Consider the following 17,566-nt stretch of genomic DNA (forward strand, 5'->3'; position numbering starts at 1 on the left):
TGAAACAAATATAACGCCATCGACAAACGTTGTGCTTCCGTGAGCCAATTACTTAGTCACAACAAACAGAGACGTTGTATATTCTGCATACGTCTCCGGGGATCATAAGATAATCAATTACTCTCCAGATGGCCTCTGAACTGCCCCGGATAAACCCTGAGTCTATATCCAGCCAGCACGATCAAGGTTAATAGTCTCAGGGTTTGACTACGATTAGAGAGCTAGAGAATATCGTAAGTTAAATAGCTATTTATATAGCATTATTTATGATAGTTTTAAATCATGTAATGTTTACCACAACGGTTGCCGAATTTTATGATTATTGTAAATAGGGAATGATGTATGTTTCAATCACAGAGGTCATACTTGATCTGTAGTTCTAAGTCCATATCTTACTAGGACACCTCCAACAGAATATCACCAGTTGTAGTAGCTTTTATACATATACATATACATAATTTGTTAGTAGCTCGTCTGTGGTTGTGGCCATTAATTTCACACTAAATTCATGAATAGAAAGTAAAATAAATTGAAACGATTACTTATAGCAAACTCCGCGTAGTGTTTGACTTTTCCAGATTTAAACGTAAGGTCAATGTGGGGAAGACCGTCTGGGCTAAAATACCGTCTAATGCCAATAACTTCTGATTTTGAATAACTAGTGCCTTACTTCTCTGTCGATAAAACAGTCCGTAAAGAGCTCGTCCGAGCTGAAAACCGTAGAAGGCGCTAGTATGATTAGTTTGGACAATATAGGTCCTGCAATTTTTTTTACCATTTCGCGCTTCAGAATGCAGTGGCTAGTGGTAAATTTTTTATCAAAAAAGTGACAAATCCGGGAGTTTTTCTGGTCACCTAGGTTAATGAAAATACTCACTATAATCACAACTTTAACAAAATAGTTGCGAATGTTTCCCGCAAAGAGTCCCTAGCATCAATTTCCTCGCACTGTATAAATAAATAGGTACCGGCTGACTGACTGCCAAGGCGAATGACGACGACGTCGCAATCAACAAAAACACGTGTAATTACCGAGCTTATTCCGCAGTCCATTCCGAACACGGCTCCTGAAAAAATGTCCCCATAAGTCTAGTCTCGCAATGAAGACAAATAGTCGACTTGCATTTGGTAGATGCGACAGGATTGCCCGCGGGCGGGTGTTTTCCTCCGACGTGACCCACATTCTGATGGAACCTCCGAAAAATATCGAAATTAAATTCTCTTCAAAATCTCCCACCAATAGGTAAAAAATAAGCGAGTTACACTTTGATTTGACTTGCACACAGAATTCAAAATTAGATCTTTTGAGAATAATTTAACAGTGCAACGGGATTCGTTTGCTTTAGATTAAGCAAATGAGTTTGTACTTTTAGTTTTAAAATGAATTGCTTTATTTAATTTGCCTCACAAATGAGGTCGTCGAGATAGATTAAATTACTTTTGAACTCTTCGAGATGATTTTTAAAAACGTCTTTGATGGTTAAATATTTAGTCTCTATTTGTCGAAAATAAATTCGTTGAATCAATCTGTCGAGCGGCATTATTGTCTGGCCAAAATCTTTTGATGAAACTATAAATTGAACGGCCCGTTTATTCAGCATATATCAGATAAGAAGGTGTAATAAAGCAGAAGATCAAAGAAACACTTATCAAAAGCGAAATAAACAATGATGACGGGTCCCGAGCGACGGCGACGAACAAAATAAATTCAGTGAACGTTTCATTGAAACACATAAAAGGGGGTCGCATCAAAATTCACTTTCAGGACAGACAACGCAGCTGTGCCCCGTTTACATTCGATACAATGGAAAGTTTAGTTTATTTTTTATATAATCTTCTTATGTCGAGTATGTTGGGAGCGTGAATTACCAACCTCAGCAACCCAACAGGGTTAACTATTATTGAGCCGCCAAAGGTCCCTGATATGATTCATGTAACGACTATGTACTTCAATAAGTTATAACCGGGACCAATGACTTAACGTACTATTCGGAATACGATCAATTAGATAAATTTGGTAGTTGAGCATCTTGCCAAGGAATATAATATATTTAGGTTAGGTACAATCAAAGTGCAAAAGTGCAGTCACTAAGCCCCGCGAATTATTTGTAAACTGTGGTGAAATTATGAACCATTAGTTGTCATAATTATAATATTTATGTTTTTGTAGATGTTTTTGGTCTATTACAGAAAAGACATGCAACCAGGAGGTCTTAAGTGCAACCAGTTAATTTATTACTTTGCATGAAACTGATTGGATTTTGCAGCTTATCGTACTTACATAAAGTCAAAAATGTTCATAAGGCTACAAGAAAAACAGGCGTCGTTGGTTTGGGGCACGTAAAAAGACCCCCGGATGACGTGGGTAATATTACGGCGAATCTGAATATCTCAGAGCCTATGCCAATAGGACGACCAAAAACAAGATGGCGGATTTGGTCAGGTAGGACCTGTGCTTATGAAATGTCTCCGATAATGACACGTTCTATAAAGCGGAATGGAAGAGGAATATAAAGAAGGCAAACCCCACCATCTGATTGGAATAATAGCTGCCAAGGACAGAGAGAGAGAGAGAGAGAAACAGAGATTCAAATGATAACAAAAGAAAGAAAGAAACTTGGACAATTATGCTTACTCATGAAATAACAACGGAGAACATAACAAGAGGCGTAAAGAAAATGTTAAATTAAAAATTAAATCGTACACATCTTGTTGTTGTTGTAAACACAGCACAAAACTAAGAATGTAGCGCTAAAGAAAATAAAAGCTCAATCAAAAGACTCGTCTTAATGCAGACGGCGAGAAAATGCGGTGTGAAATATTAACGTTCAACTTTTAAACCCATTGTCGGCGATCAGCAGTCAATACTCTACCATCCGACGATGTTATTTAAAAATCATTTAATGTTACAAATAAACATAAGTAAATATAAAACTCACGCAACTGATGCCTAAGTGAAATAATTTATTTTAATATAAAGCCCTATATAGATAGGATAATCAAGTGTATCCAGTCATGTCCACTAGGTTAACACCGAGTGTGTTTTGTCCCGGCTTGTGAAGAGCTTCAGACTCAAATCCCGAATCACATTTTTGAAAAAAAAAAGGAATTGATGCGAAGCAATTTAAAACATACACAAGCCAGTCTATGCTAGTTTTTACGTCATGTCCGGTAAGATAAGCTATAGTAAACGAGCTATTTTTTATTCGTTTTTTATAAGCTAGTTTTAAGATTGAAGTAAGTATTTATGAATATTGAGGCCTTCAGGACGCCGTGAAACGTATTATTGCTGACAATAGGGAGCTTTGTTTACTACTTACTAATAAAGTTCGCGTTTTGGCATACCTAGTAACATAGACGATGAATATTTAAATCTTATTGATATTTTGATAAATCTCGACATCATTAATTTGATTCGATAGAATAGATATAAATCTGTATTATAATATACTTAGTGCATTATCTTATTCTTCTCTTGTGTGGGTTGTGAAGTGGATTACCAACGTCATCAACCCTGGTGTCAGGGTTACTATTGAGCCGCCAAAGGCCCCTGACATGACTAATGTAACGACTACTTACATCAGTAAGTAGTAGAAGAAGAGTGGGATGACCATGCTCACGCTTTTCATACAACGATTTCAACACAATTGTGAGAAATATTTTTTGTTTGAAAACCAACCTTGACTGTAACGACCAACATAAATTACTTAGGTTATAATATTATGTAGTATAAAGATTATATTATAACCTAAGTAATTAAACGTTTTTTCGATTCTGCTCCGCACCACCCAAATCCCCTGGTAGTTGCGGCTTCCGAGTACATTCCGCTTAGGGACGGTACTGAAAAGTATCGGCGTCCGAAGGACGTAATATACGATCCCGACGACCCGATTACTCTAGCCATAGAGGCAGCCAATCAGCTCGCGACACCAAACACTTCAGGGCCCCGATACCGACCCCGCCGGCGTGGTCGACGATTTCCCTCATTCGGCGCTTATCGCTATCGACCCACTAGGGTCGATTAATTCTTTCAAATATTTTTCCTCTCAGACGACGCCCTGAGCCGAGGTTCGCGCCCAACTGGGCACCCTCAGGCCTGTTGTCTTAAACGTTGTACCGGGTGAGAGCCTTCAGCGCTCCCCATTTGTCCGGCGAAGTAGTTAATGCCATCTGCGGCAAATCTACAATAAGTCACGTCAAAAAAAAAAGTATAAAGATTTAAATGTAAGCGGATTTATAAGAGATTGCTTTCAACTAAAAATAGAAGACACAAAATATGACACAGAACAACAACAAAATCGTATCTATCACTGACACGGAAGCAAACTTGAAAATAGTCTAAGTTTTTTGGCAAAATTTCAATCCGCTCTCCATGGCGCGTCAAATTTAGACAAACACCAATTCCCTCATGAATAAAAGATGAGCCGCCTGCGATCCTTCGACTATCGGCAGCGACTGGCAGCTTTACGATTGCAATTTTCAACGTCTTTATTTCTCTATTATAAGGCTTATTTTTTGGCGATTTCTTTCCTCAGAGAATCCCGTTCAAGGACAGTAAGGGTTATGATAATCCTCAGGCTTCCGGTTATTATAGATGGATATTAGACGTTTCCTTTCGGAATATCTTAGCTTTGAACGTGGGTGTGCTGATCAAGTGAAAAAAGACATAAATAATGTTTGAACATGCCGCATCTGCAAAAATTAACACAACATAATCAGAGCGTCACGTCTGTATCGGCGAAGGGGTGAGCAGAGGTTTATATACACCCACTCCTTGCCGGCCAAGTTATAGGGAGTGAGTTTAAAGCCATTATTCTTAGTTAATATCAAGTGGCATTTTCAAGTACTATAGACTTATAATTAAAAAAAAAAAGTCATTAACTTTACGACGGAAAATTCCACTTGATATCAACTCAGAATCATGGTCTCAATCATCCCTCAAAGTTTTCGTTACGATGTCACTAACACCCTGTATAGTGGCTCTTCCCATTCCATTACGTAAATAATTGTCATCATCATCACCAGCCCATTAACGTCCCCACTGCAGGGGCACGGGCCTTCGCTATGGATGGATAGGGAGATCGGGCCTTAAACCATCACGCGGGCCCAGTGCGGATTGATGGTTATTAACGACTGCTAATGCAGCCGGGGCCAACGGCTTAACGTGCCTTCCGAAGCACGGAGGAGCTCGAGATGATTTTTTTTTTTGTAGTTACCCATCCTATGACCGGCCTTTGCGAAGGTTGCTTAACTTCAACAATCACAGACCGAGAGCGTTTACCGCTGCGCCACCGAGCTCCTCCAAATCGTAAATAATTGTAAGCTTGCCAAAACGCTTCCCATGTATAAACCTTGAGCTGGAGCATGAAAAAGAACAAACGAGTTGGTAGCCGGAAAACTGCTGTAACTTTTACTACGATTGCAATCTCTAGAAGACGAGCGCAAGACACGCTAGCTCATAGCCGCACTACTGCGCTTTATCTAGCCTTATTATGGAGTTAATTAGAGAAGTATTTTGCCGTGAAGAACACATACAACTCAAACAGCCTGTATGACGCGACCCAATGTGATCCACAGGCATAAAATATACAACACTTTCTAACGTATAGAAGGAGCATTCCCAACTTTAGCCTATTTAAGCCGTAAACCGTTAAGGAATAAGGGAGCACGCGCGAGATATCTGTCTCGCTCGCACGGACACGCTTCTTCTTCTTATCGTGTGGGTTGTGAGGTGGAATACCAGCCTCATCAACCCTGGTGTCAGGGTTATGATTGAGCCGCCAAAGGCCCCTGACATGGCTCATGTAACGATTACTCACTTACATCAGTAAATAGTAACCGGGACCAACGGCTTAACGTGCCTTCCGAAGCACGGATCATCTTACTTTCGGACAATCTGGTGATCAGCCTGTAATGTCCTAACTAAAGTAGGGATCACAAAGTGATTTTTGTGATATGTCCCCACCGGGATTCGAACCCGGGGCCTCCGGATCGTAAGTCCAACGCTCAACCACTGGACCACAGTTACGGACACGCTAAGAATTAGACTTATATAAGGAGTGGCCAGGCTGTGCTACAGGCTCCATCTCACCGTTTGGAGAGAAACATTCTCTAAAAGCAAGATGAATATAAATATAGAATACAGTATCAATCAAAAACAGCCTATATACGTCCCACTGCTGGACACAGGCCTCCCCTCAATCAAACGGAGGGGGTATGGAGCATACGCCACCACGCTGCTCCACTGCGGGTTGGTGGAGGTGTTTTTACGGCTAATAACCGGGACCAACAGCTTTTCAGACAATCAGGTGATTCAAGCCTGAAAAGTTCTTACCAAACAAAGGACATTCTCACAAAGTGATTTCGACAATGTCCCTATCGGGAATCGAACCCGGACCTCCAAAGCGTGAGCCTAATGCTCTAACCACTAGACCACGGAGGCTGTCAAATTTTATAGAATACAGTATACCCTTTTAAATACCCTTTTCATAGCAACAAATGAAAGAGCCAATCATTTATTTCCAGTCAAATAACTCAATAATTTACTATCATTAAACTGTTACTGTGAACAAGAATAGAAAGACAAAATCGTTTCCCGAGTGTTCACGGTCTATTTGCTACAATAAATACCTTTTCACCGACCTGCCTGCATGCCCCATTACCGGCTAAACTAAGGCAATAAAATGATTAGGTGAAATTTATGAACAAGCGGGCGCGATTCACGGTACACCGTGTCGAGTACAGCGCGCAAACATAGATGTGCAATACAGGATAGTCTGACACTTATAAAAAAATACCACATTTACTCTTGATATTATCGCGCAATGGAAAAGAAATGTCGGAAATAAACGAACAAAGTAATTTTCATTTCAGAACTTTAGAGTGGTTCTTATAATTCTTATAAAGAAAGAAACTGTAATGTTGTGTTTAGAAGCCAAATACTTGATAAATTACAAACATCAAATTACATACATAATGAATAGTCATTATGAAATCGCGACAAGTTATTGCGAGCATTATCTCGCGAATTATCGTGCGCTAGTGCACGTCAGGTAGGATAGCACCTTGTGTAGCTAGCTTACATCAACTCTTCGCAATAAATGTAGATAGATTGGCTGTAGACTTATCGGTCCAATAGACACTAAATGTTTTGGATAGATGGCGCTGGCGTAGGCATAATGGCGATATAGACTGAAAAAAAGCATGGACAGGAGGACCCGATGAGCTGCGGGTTCAACAATTCCGAGTCAGATATTTCCGATTTAATTATCGCATTATAGATAGGTTGCTTTGGATAGGATACATGCATACGTAAACACGCGCGCGCGGGCCGAACCACACGTTACCAAAGACAACAAGGATAAATTTGAATAGAAACACCTCTAAGTAATTATATATTGTGCCTAATATGAGTCGGTGGCGCAGGAGGAGCTCGGTGGCGCAGCGGTAAACGCGCTCGGTCTACGATTGTTGAAGTAAAGCAACTTTCGCAAAGGCCGGTCATAGGATGGGTGACCACAAAAAAAAAAAAAGTTTTCATCTCGAGCTCCTCCGTGCTTCGGAAGGCACGTAAAGCCGTTGGTCCCGGCTGCATTAGCAGTCGTTAATAACTACCAATCCGCAGTGGGCCCGCGTGGTGGTTTAAGGCCCGATCTCCCTATCCATCCATAGGGAAGGCCCGTGCCCCAGCAGTGGGGACGTTAATGGGCTGGTGATGTGATGTGTGCCTAATATGAGTATACTTATCTCTAACATTTCATGATCACTAATTTAAGAGCCACGCTTTTGTCAATGTAGCGTCCTTTATGCTACTTTTTAGGGAAAAATAGAGCAGTGGTTTCAAACATAACAACATAACATAACATTTATAAACGCAATAATACTACTCCACGCTACATAATATCTATGGTCACAGCGCACGGTATCGCGGTGTGTTATCGCGCACTTTATCGCGACTTATCGTGCACCTAGTTCGTGCGGGGAGCGGTATCGCCTTGTTATGTAGTTATTACTGCTTTTGATGTTAGCTGATCATTTTAACTCGACTATTCATAGGAGCTGGTTATTAATACGGACGAATTATATACGATTAAACAGAGTGTTAGTGACATCGTAACGAATACTAAGGGGGATGATTCAGACCATGATTCTGAGTTATATATATATATATAACATAACTCAGAATCATGGTCTAGTCATGGTATCTATATATATATATATATATATATATAGACTGTAAACCGTACTTCATTACTACTACGGGTCTTTTCGTCTACTGTCGACTACTACGTCTTCGTAGTAGTGATGAAGTACGGTTTACAGTCACTCACGTCTGTAGGTTTACCCTTGAGACCCTACACGTGACCCCTGCTTGGTGCTAATCGAGCGTCACATTTACCAGAGGTAGGTTTCGGTTGTGGCTACAGTGGCTAGTTCCGAAACTCACCAAGCCACGAAACTCATATTCCTGGCTGAAGAAAGTGCTAGCGGAGAGAGATGCGTACCTTAGACCACACCTTCATTTACCTACGGGTGAGATCGTGGTTAAGCCGCAAACGTGCACTAATTTTATAAATGAGAAGAAGAAGAATGAGAAAGAGTATGTTTGTGTCTGTCTGTTTATCCGTCTTTAACGACAAAACGAAGCGACGAATTGACGTGTTTTTTTAAGTGGAGATAGTAAAAGGGATGAAGAGTGACATAGGATTCTTTTTGTCTCTTTCTAACTCCCTACTTCCTAAAATGGGGGGTGGAAGTTTATTTGGAGAATTCCGCAATTTTTAGGTAAAAAGCTAAAAATTGGTATTCGGACTATTTGTGACTATTATTAAAATTGTATATTATTTTTAAATCTGCCCCCATCCGAACTAAACGCGAGCGAAGCCGTAAGTAATTGCTACGTATTCTCTAATAAAATGAAATAGTATGTTATAATTATCTATATATAAGGTTTTATAATAAAAAAGAGCTCCGTATTTGACTGGGATTTTACTCTTTAAAATAAAAATGTTACTAACTTATTGAGATGAATAATACTAACCTTGATTAATTCCATACTGTGTATCTGAAAAAAAAGAGATGACTGTAAGTCCAGGGTTTATAAACATAATAACAAAGTACGTTAGGTAGCTTTTGTACCTGTATAAACACAACTCTAATCTCTTATATAATACTAAAAAGATAATAGTCGCATTATGAAACAAATACAGCCTTTATAGCGGTACTAAAATGAGAAGAATACAGGTTTTACACAAACTTTTTCTCACGTCTTTCTTCTGGAAATATCCAGCGAACCAAACAAAGGCAATAAATCAAACAATCTAGCATAACATTACATTCCACGGAATATCTTATAACATCTCGGATCGTACGACTTGAAAGCCCAATGCACACAGACTCGGCCCCGAGAACCTACCCAGCTAGGTTTGTTCGAAATGTCTGCGGCATAAAATTTAATAATTTATTTTAAAGATAGTATGTTAGATTACTTTACAGACTTGAATCACCTGATTGTCTGAAAAAATAAGTTGAATCCATGCTTTGGAGGGCACGTTAAGCCGTTGGTCCTGGCTATTAGCCGTAAAAATACCTCCACCAACCCGCAGTGGAGCAGCGTAGTGGAGTATGCTCCGTACAGCCTCCGGTTGATTGCGGGGAGGCCTGTGCCCAGCAGTGGAACGTGTATAGGCTATTTATGTTTATGTTATGATAACATACATAACATAAACAGCCTATATACGTCCCACTTATCTTCTTCTTCTTTGCGAGTCGATGGCGATCGAAGCTAAATTTTTGCTGACCAATAATTGGCCACGCTTACGGCATTGTCAGTGGCTTCGTACAGGTCTTTAATAGTGCAGGTATTAGGGCACTTAGGACAGCACAAAAGGTGAGTCATAGTTATATTATATTATATTATGTTATTTTATGTTAGATGATTGATTGAAAAAACGGTTCACATAAAACAAAAAGTCATAATCCAAGAGGTGAGGGAGAGGGGTAAGGGGGGGGATTGCTGATGGGTTGTTATTGTGAGATTAAGAGTGTGTGTATGCACGTATGCACGCAGATATCTACCGCGACGCGGTTTCATACAAACCACCGCTCCTTGTCCCGGAATACTCGCGGTACCGCCTGTGTGTGCATTTCGCTACACCTTATTCAAGATAGTACGTGAGGTGTCGGAAAATGAAGGCGATCTTCATCTCCGTTATTATCATCATTACTGCGCCTCCGTGGTCTAGTAGTTCGAGCGTTACGCTCACGATCTGGAGTTCGATTTCGATTCCCGATGGGGACATTGTCGAAATCACTTTGTGAGACTGACCTTTGTTTGGTAAGGACTTTTCAGGCTTGAATCACCTGATTGTCCGAAAAAGTAAGATGATTCCGTGCTTCGGAGGACAAACAAAAACACCTCCACCAACCCGCAGTGGAGCAGCATGGTGGAGTATGCTCCATACCCCCTCCGGTTGATTAAGGGGAGGCCTGTGTCCAGCAGTGGGGCGTATATAGGCAGTTTATGTTACTGCGCCTTTACTCTACGTTCATAGACAGCAACCCTTCTTCCCCACCGCACTACCAAGCCGCACTACCAGTTTTGGCGATACGGCTCACCACCTATCATGTTGGTCTAACAGAAAGCTCGGCTTAGCGTGGGTACTTAGTTCATGTTGCGATAGATGTACCTCTGATAACCCCACACTAGGAATACAGTGAGCTTTAGTTATGTTTGTAGCATCAAGTAAGTTTAGTCGTCAAAATGTTGATCAGACCTAATGGAGTGAACATCTGCCTCAGATAACGCTTTGTTGTGACAAAATATTATTTTCAACTTTTTCTGTACCTACATAACAAACGGTTTTATGCATTCCACCGTTGAGCACACATCTCCTCTCATCAAGCGGAGTGGGTTCTTCACCACGCTGTTCTAAAGCAGCCTCTACGCTCAGACTAGTTCAGTTCAGTTCCAAATTTGACACAACTAATGTCCAATATAAGATAACATACTGCACCTTTGTTCGTTCATCATCATCATCATCAATTTAGTAGCCACGCTCTAGTCGGTATAGCATTCTCCATGCTACTTTTTTAAGGAAAAATAGGGCAGTGGTTTCCCTCTTGCCTTCCGCCCCGCAATACTCTGACGCAAGTGGGATGGCGCCCAGAGTAGTCTACGTACGTTATCAAATTCAAATTCAAAAATATCTTTATTCAGTAGGTAACATAGTTACACTTTGAATCGTCATTTTTTACATAACGAACGTCTCATCTGTAGCTTTTCACAACTGTATAGCCGGGCAAAAGAAACTCAAAAAAACGTCGGGTAAGAAATACCTCGGAAAAATCAAAACGAAACGCAGTTTTCTACCACATGACCTTTTACAATACAATTACTCTAGAATAGCATCGATACAATAGAGTATTGTATTGAGTGCAATATCAATACAAATAGTTCCACAAGTATTTTCTACGCCGTGTTTCAGAATATCTCATTTTTATCGAATATCTTTCTACTTTGTAGGTATGGAAAGTATTCGCCGGCTCGATAAGCTCAGTCCTTGCAACGTGGTTTACGTATCGCGCACGAATCGACATATATCGCGGACTTTAATAATCCACGTCATTCCGTACGAGATGTGAAGAGCCAGATCCAATAATAATACAAAATGCAGCCACTCTTGATAGGAAATTCTAAAATATGGTGAACGGTATAGTGACAAGTAATCTTTCCATTTTACGATTACGATTTTTATTCTCTGCCAGTCCTGCAGCGATGTAACTTATAGATGTACGGTATTTAACGCCCTAGAGAGAATTCGCTGCGTCTAATATTCGATGACCGTAGTATTTGTCGCGTCTCGCGCGATAAATTAACTCATGCAGCGGAGTCTAAACAAGGTATATGGGCCATGAATATATGACCCCAGGGACTGCTTGGTCCGCTTTTTCTCTCAATACCTATCAATACTATCGACAAACACTAAATCTTTATAAAATTTTATGTCAATGCTTTTGTGCGAAAAACTTATGAAAATTCCTTTAAGATTTCTTTGCGATAGTGGAGAAAGTGATCGTTATAGCTCAGTAGTTTTTTGAGATAACTTACTGTATATTTGTCCCATATAGCATTAACTACTTGGTCGGAAAATTGGGAACGTATTATTTCCGTCTAATGATTTCATTTTTCATTTTATACGTGACTTAATTTCTCTTAGCCCGCACTGGAGTAGTATGGTGGAGTATGCTCCTTACCAGTTAATTGAGGGGAGGCCTGTGCCCAGTATACGAATATAGGTTGTTTATGTTATTCTAGTTTAAGTTAACTAGGGGAATAAGAATAATTAGACTATTATGACACAACGGATTTATTAAAAACACCACGGAAGGGAAGATAGAAGGAAATAAAGGAAGAAGAGAATTTAAGAGAAAGCGAACGTCGTGTTTATACTCGTAAAGAAGTCAAAGAATTATCTTTGGATAGACAAGAATGGAGAATGCTACACCAACTAGAGCTTGGCGCTTAAGCTAATGATGATGATAATAGGAGAAGCACGCGAGGATATAAGAAGATATAAAGTACGGAACCCTATTTTCTTTTGACGTAACTTATTAGTTTACCTCAAATAGCATTAACTACTTGGCCGAAACCAACGGCATCCTAAAAAATAAAATAAATTAGTAAGTAATTTAAGAAAATATTGAAACAGCTCCAATTTTAACAGTGCCTGTTTGTTATTGGCTCAACAATCGAAAACTGGATTTTACGGACATTTTTAATTGTGTATTTTATCCTGCAAAATTTAAAATCCAGTGTCGAGTGTTTGTTGGCCTTCTGTGACTTTTTAAGAGGTTTTTTTTTAAGGAAAGTTACTTTTATGACTAATGAAATTTATATTATAAAAAGTGACTGCACTTTGCGTGCCGGGGAGTTAAAAAGGCCGCATTGAAGACTTTTATATAAAAAAGGAATATTGATATTTGAAAATCAAGATATATGAATGATTGTCAAATTGCAATAATGCTTTGATTGCTTCTTCCAACTTACTCTTTCACAGCTCACAAAAAACAAAGACATATTACCAAAAAATCTCCTTCACTCATTTATTAAACTACACGTATACATAATTTATACTAGTGTTCCCAATTTCAGCTTCCATTGTACCTTTACCATTTACCTTTACTATTTACAGATTAATCGTTAAGTGAGTAAGTGAGTAATCGTTACATGAGCCATGTCAGGCACCTTTGGTGGCTCAATCATAACCGTGACACCATGGTTGATGAGGCTGGTATTCCACCTCATTACCCACACGATAAGAAGAGATTTACAGATTGTAATCTAAGTTTAACCATTTTTTTTTTGACGTGACTTATTGTATATTTGTCGCAGATGGCATTAACTACTTGGCCGGACAAATGGGGAGCGATGAAGGCTTTCACCAGGTACAACGTTTAAGACAACAGGCCTGAGGGTGCCCACTCAAGTGTGTTTCATAATAAACAGTGAAGGCTTAATCGCTGGTTTGTTTGTACTAAAACCTTGCCTGAATTTTGCCCAATTAGTTGAATCACTAGTGACTTGTGAATATGAAACTACCTATAGTTCAATATTTTCTGCCTACACGCTAATGTCTCTGTGAGAAAAATAATTCCAAATTTTCTTTAAAATATTTCCAAACAATATCATATTTAATTAAGTCTAAACAATTAATTAGACACGATATTTTCTGAAAATAATAATTGAATTTTAATTATCTTTGTTTCTTATACTAGGTAAGGTAGGCGTGACTTCGTAAACAAGGTCTACTAATATTATATTACGTAATATCATTAGAACAAGGTAAGTTTTATTAAATTATGCCGTACGCAATGTCACTTATTAAATTTGTTAAATATTCAAAGAAAGTTTTTGAAATAATGGCCCCGATTCCTGCAGACACCTTCTAATTTTACTTAAAGTTATATCTGTCATTTTCTTATCCGCCGAAAAGGAAAGGGACGAGTAATCGATAATCATAACATTTATGGAACACACGTCAATTTTAAGCACAAATCTAAAAAATACCAGATAATTTTTAAATTTGTCAGTGAATCTCACGTTAAGCTTACTTTATGTAAAACAGCTTATAATAAGATTAATGATTACCTAAATGATAAAAATGGCTGGTATTGAATGTGTTACTGTAGTTATTAAATGACTTGTAATGTACCCTCATTGATTTAAAAGATGTGTTGCCGTTGCAGTTTCTTGTCATTTCTTCTCCTCAGCCATAACACCTTGCGAAATGACGTAAATTCAAAAATGTTACATTGACCTTCAACAAGTTTATCCATGATAATTACGTTGAATAAATGATCCTGATTTCTGATTGCTGATTTCTGGATATAAGCATTGGAGAGTGCGATGCAGTGCAACAAGATATAGTTCAATCCTTATACGTACTGTCTCTTTGCTAGTCTGCTCTATGCCGCCGTGATGACGTCACGTGGGCAAACATTTGTTCATTCCGCACTATCACCGCACAGTACACCCGCTGGTTGACGATAGTGTAAACCGTTACTATAATCACTTTAATTTACTGTTATTTTACGATCGTTGCGGATTAAAATTTCCCTCATTCAGCGCTTATCGCTATCGACCCACTAGGGTCGATTAATTCTTTCAAATATTTTTCCTCTCAGACGACGCCCTGAGCCGAGGTTCGCGCCCAACTGGGCACCCTCAGGCCTGTTGTCTTAAACGTTGTACCGGGTGAGAGCATTCAGCGCTCCCCATTTGTCCGGCCAAGTAGTTAATGCCATCTGCGGCAAATCTACAATAAGTCACGTCAAAAAAAAAGCGGATTAAAATAAACCAATTTGATTTTGTGCATTTGGGGCGGTTTTCGACCATATACCTCCTAACATTAGCGAATATGTAGACTGCTAAAATCGTAACCCTTTTTTGGCTTTGCCGTAATCGGGTTATAAGGTCATACTTTATGTCTCAAAGATCTCACTTAAACGCCTCGTGGGCAAAAGAAAAGTCCTATGAAATTGGAAAGCCATTTTGCACAGAACAACGCGTATTAAACTTTACTAGAAGGCTGTAAGTGTATGTGACGTACATAAATCTACGCAATCTTACGGCGAGTACACAGGAATATGGGCGATGAGTTATGTGGAGGGGCCTTATCACCACGACCTTCCAGACAGCTTATACGGGCGTTCGGTTGATCTCGCTACTTCCTTATAAAAAAGGTGATAAGGCTCTGTAATACTGTTTTCAGAATACAAAAACGCTTTCTGTACATTATAGAAATGCGCATAGAACAAACGCAAACGCTTATCTTACCTCAAAGTAGGCAACTACCAACCAATCGTAGCACTGAATATCGTTTTCACACTAAATGAGTAATGTTTTGAGAAAACTGCAAGTCATACACGCCCAACAGTGCACCCTCAGGCCTGTTGTCTTAAACGTTGTACCGGGTGAGAGCCTTCAGCGCTCGCCATTTGTCCGGCCAAGTAGTTAATGCCATCTGCGGCAAATCTACAATAAGTCACGTCAACAAAAAAAACAAAAAAGAAGTCATACAAATACTGCACTTGTACAAATATTGCACGAACTATATAAAGGTGTCTACAGTGGAGATGAATCAAACACGAGGATATGCAGATGATTTCTAAGTATACAGGGTGTTAGTGACATCGTAACGAAAACTTTGAGGGATAATTCAGACCATGATTCTGAGTTGATATCAAGTGGAATTTTCCGTCGCAAAAGTATGGATAGGAAAATAATTAAAAAAAAAACACAAAAAAAAACATGAATTTTTTGACAGGAAATTCCACTTGATATCAACTCAGAATCATGGTCTGAATCATACCCCTCAATATTCGTTACGGTGTCACTAACACCCATACCTACTTGTATGGCTACCGTATGTACTTGTAAGGGGTGTAAGTGACATCGTAACGAATACTGAGAGGGATGATTCAGCTGATTATTCTGAGTTAATATCAAGTGGAATTTTCCATCGCAAAAGTATAGAATTGAAAATACATGATTTTTGCGACGGAAAAATCCACTTGATATCGACTCAGAATCATGGTCTGACTCATCCCTCAAAGTTTTCGTTACGATGTCACTAACACCCTGTATTAAAAGTTCCACAAAGGATTTTCTTAACCAACTTCCGTCGTAGCCATGTAGCGGAGAACGTATGCCTTACGTCTTAGTGTCACGGGTTTGAATCCCGACTCTAGCTCTAAACCCCTGAATTGGACTTCATAAGGTTGAATTAATGTTTGAAACATAAATATTTGACTCACATGGTTTTAGGATAGAAAAGAATAGAACAGAAATTGTTTATTATAATAGACACCACTTACAAAAACAAAATAAAAACATACATACATAAACATAAACTCACGCCCGTAATCCCTAATGGGGTGGGCAGAGCCCCAAGTAATCAAAGACAACTTGCAGCCACTGTTGATACGATGTCGTAAGCTGGATATGATGAACCTTATGGTGATAAGGGATCAGCCTATCGCCCATAACATTAGTCCATCATGTTAGATGACACAATCCCTCTGTCGGTTTTTACGACATGCCCGGGAAGAGAAGCAGCTGAACGTGTTCTATGTTTTTTATATGCTCCCAGAACAGCATAGAAGCAAACATAGATAAAAACATAACATAAAAAAAATCAAGATTTGTGCTCGGTTAATGACAATAGGTCCAGAACAGACAATCTTTCGAAAGGCGGATGTTTTATACCACCACCCAAATCTCTGATTCCCTCAAATGCTCGTTGGTCGGTATTATCAACCAGCGCCAATTGGTCGCCTAGTAACGCCGACCTACTAGAGAAACAACATCTTCTATCGTGTGGGTTGTGAAGTGGATTACCAACCTCATCAACCACGGTGTCAAGGTCATTATTGAGCCGCCAAAGGCCTCTGACTGCGTACAAACATCAGTAAGTAGGAAGAATTGTTAATGGTTCTGTTTTTATAATGAAGTGTCATCGTCTGAATCTCTTGGGTTGCTTATTATTAGGTTCTATTTCTCTTTTGTTTTGTATTTTGTTTTTTCCTGTTTGTGCAATAAAGTATTTGTTATGTTATGTTATGTTGTTATGTATTTTGTGTGTACTATTTATATAAGTAGGTATATATGCTAGGTTATGTATATAGGTTAGGTATATATTATATTTGTAAGTATGTTATATATTTATTTGCATGTATTTGTTGTTAAGTTGTATGCATAGTTTGTACCCGCAATCTTTCAATATTTTTTTTTTACCTTTTTCCTCACCTTATGGTTGTCTGGAAGAAATCGCTTTAAGCGATAAGGCCGCCATTTGCCATGTACTTAGTTAAGAGACTTTTTGTAATTATTTCTTTTTATTTTGGTGCAATAAAGTGTATTTGTATTGTATTGTATTGTATTGTAAGTAGTAACCGGGACCAACAGCTTAACGTGCCTTCCGAAGCACAGATCATTTTACTTTTGGACAACCAGGTGCTCAGCCTGTAATGTCCTAACCAAAGTAGGGATCACAAAGTGATTTTG

The 17,566-nt window shown here is 39.1% G+C and overlaps 1 non-coding gene across 1 annotated transcript; it reads right to left on the minus strand.

The window, feature by feature from the left end:
• Positions 1-5,956: 5,956 nt before the first annotated feature.
• Trnav-uac (transfer RNA valine (anticodon UAC)) lies at positions 5,957-6,032 on the minus strand. Its single transcript has one exon. It is a non-coding gene; the product is annotated as a tRNA-Val (tRNA).
• Positions 6,033-17,566: the final 11,534 nt, after the last annotated feature.

Source organism: Pectinophora gossypiella, chromosome 11 (genome assembly GCF_024362695.1).
Source record: "Pectinophora gossypiella chromosome 11, ilPecGoss1.1, whole genome shotgun sequence".
NCBI classification, from domain to species: Eukaryota; Metazoa; Arthropoda; class Insecta; order Lepidoptera; family Gelechiidae; genus Pectinophora; species Pectinophora gossypiella.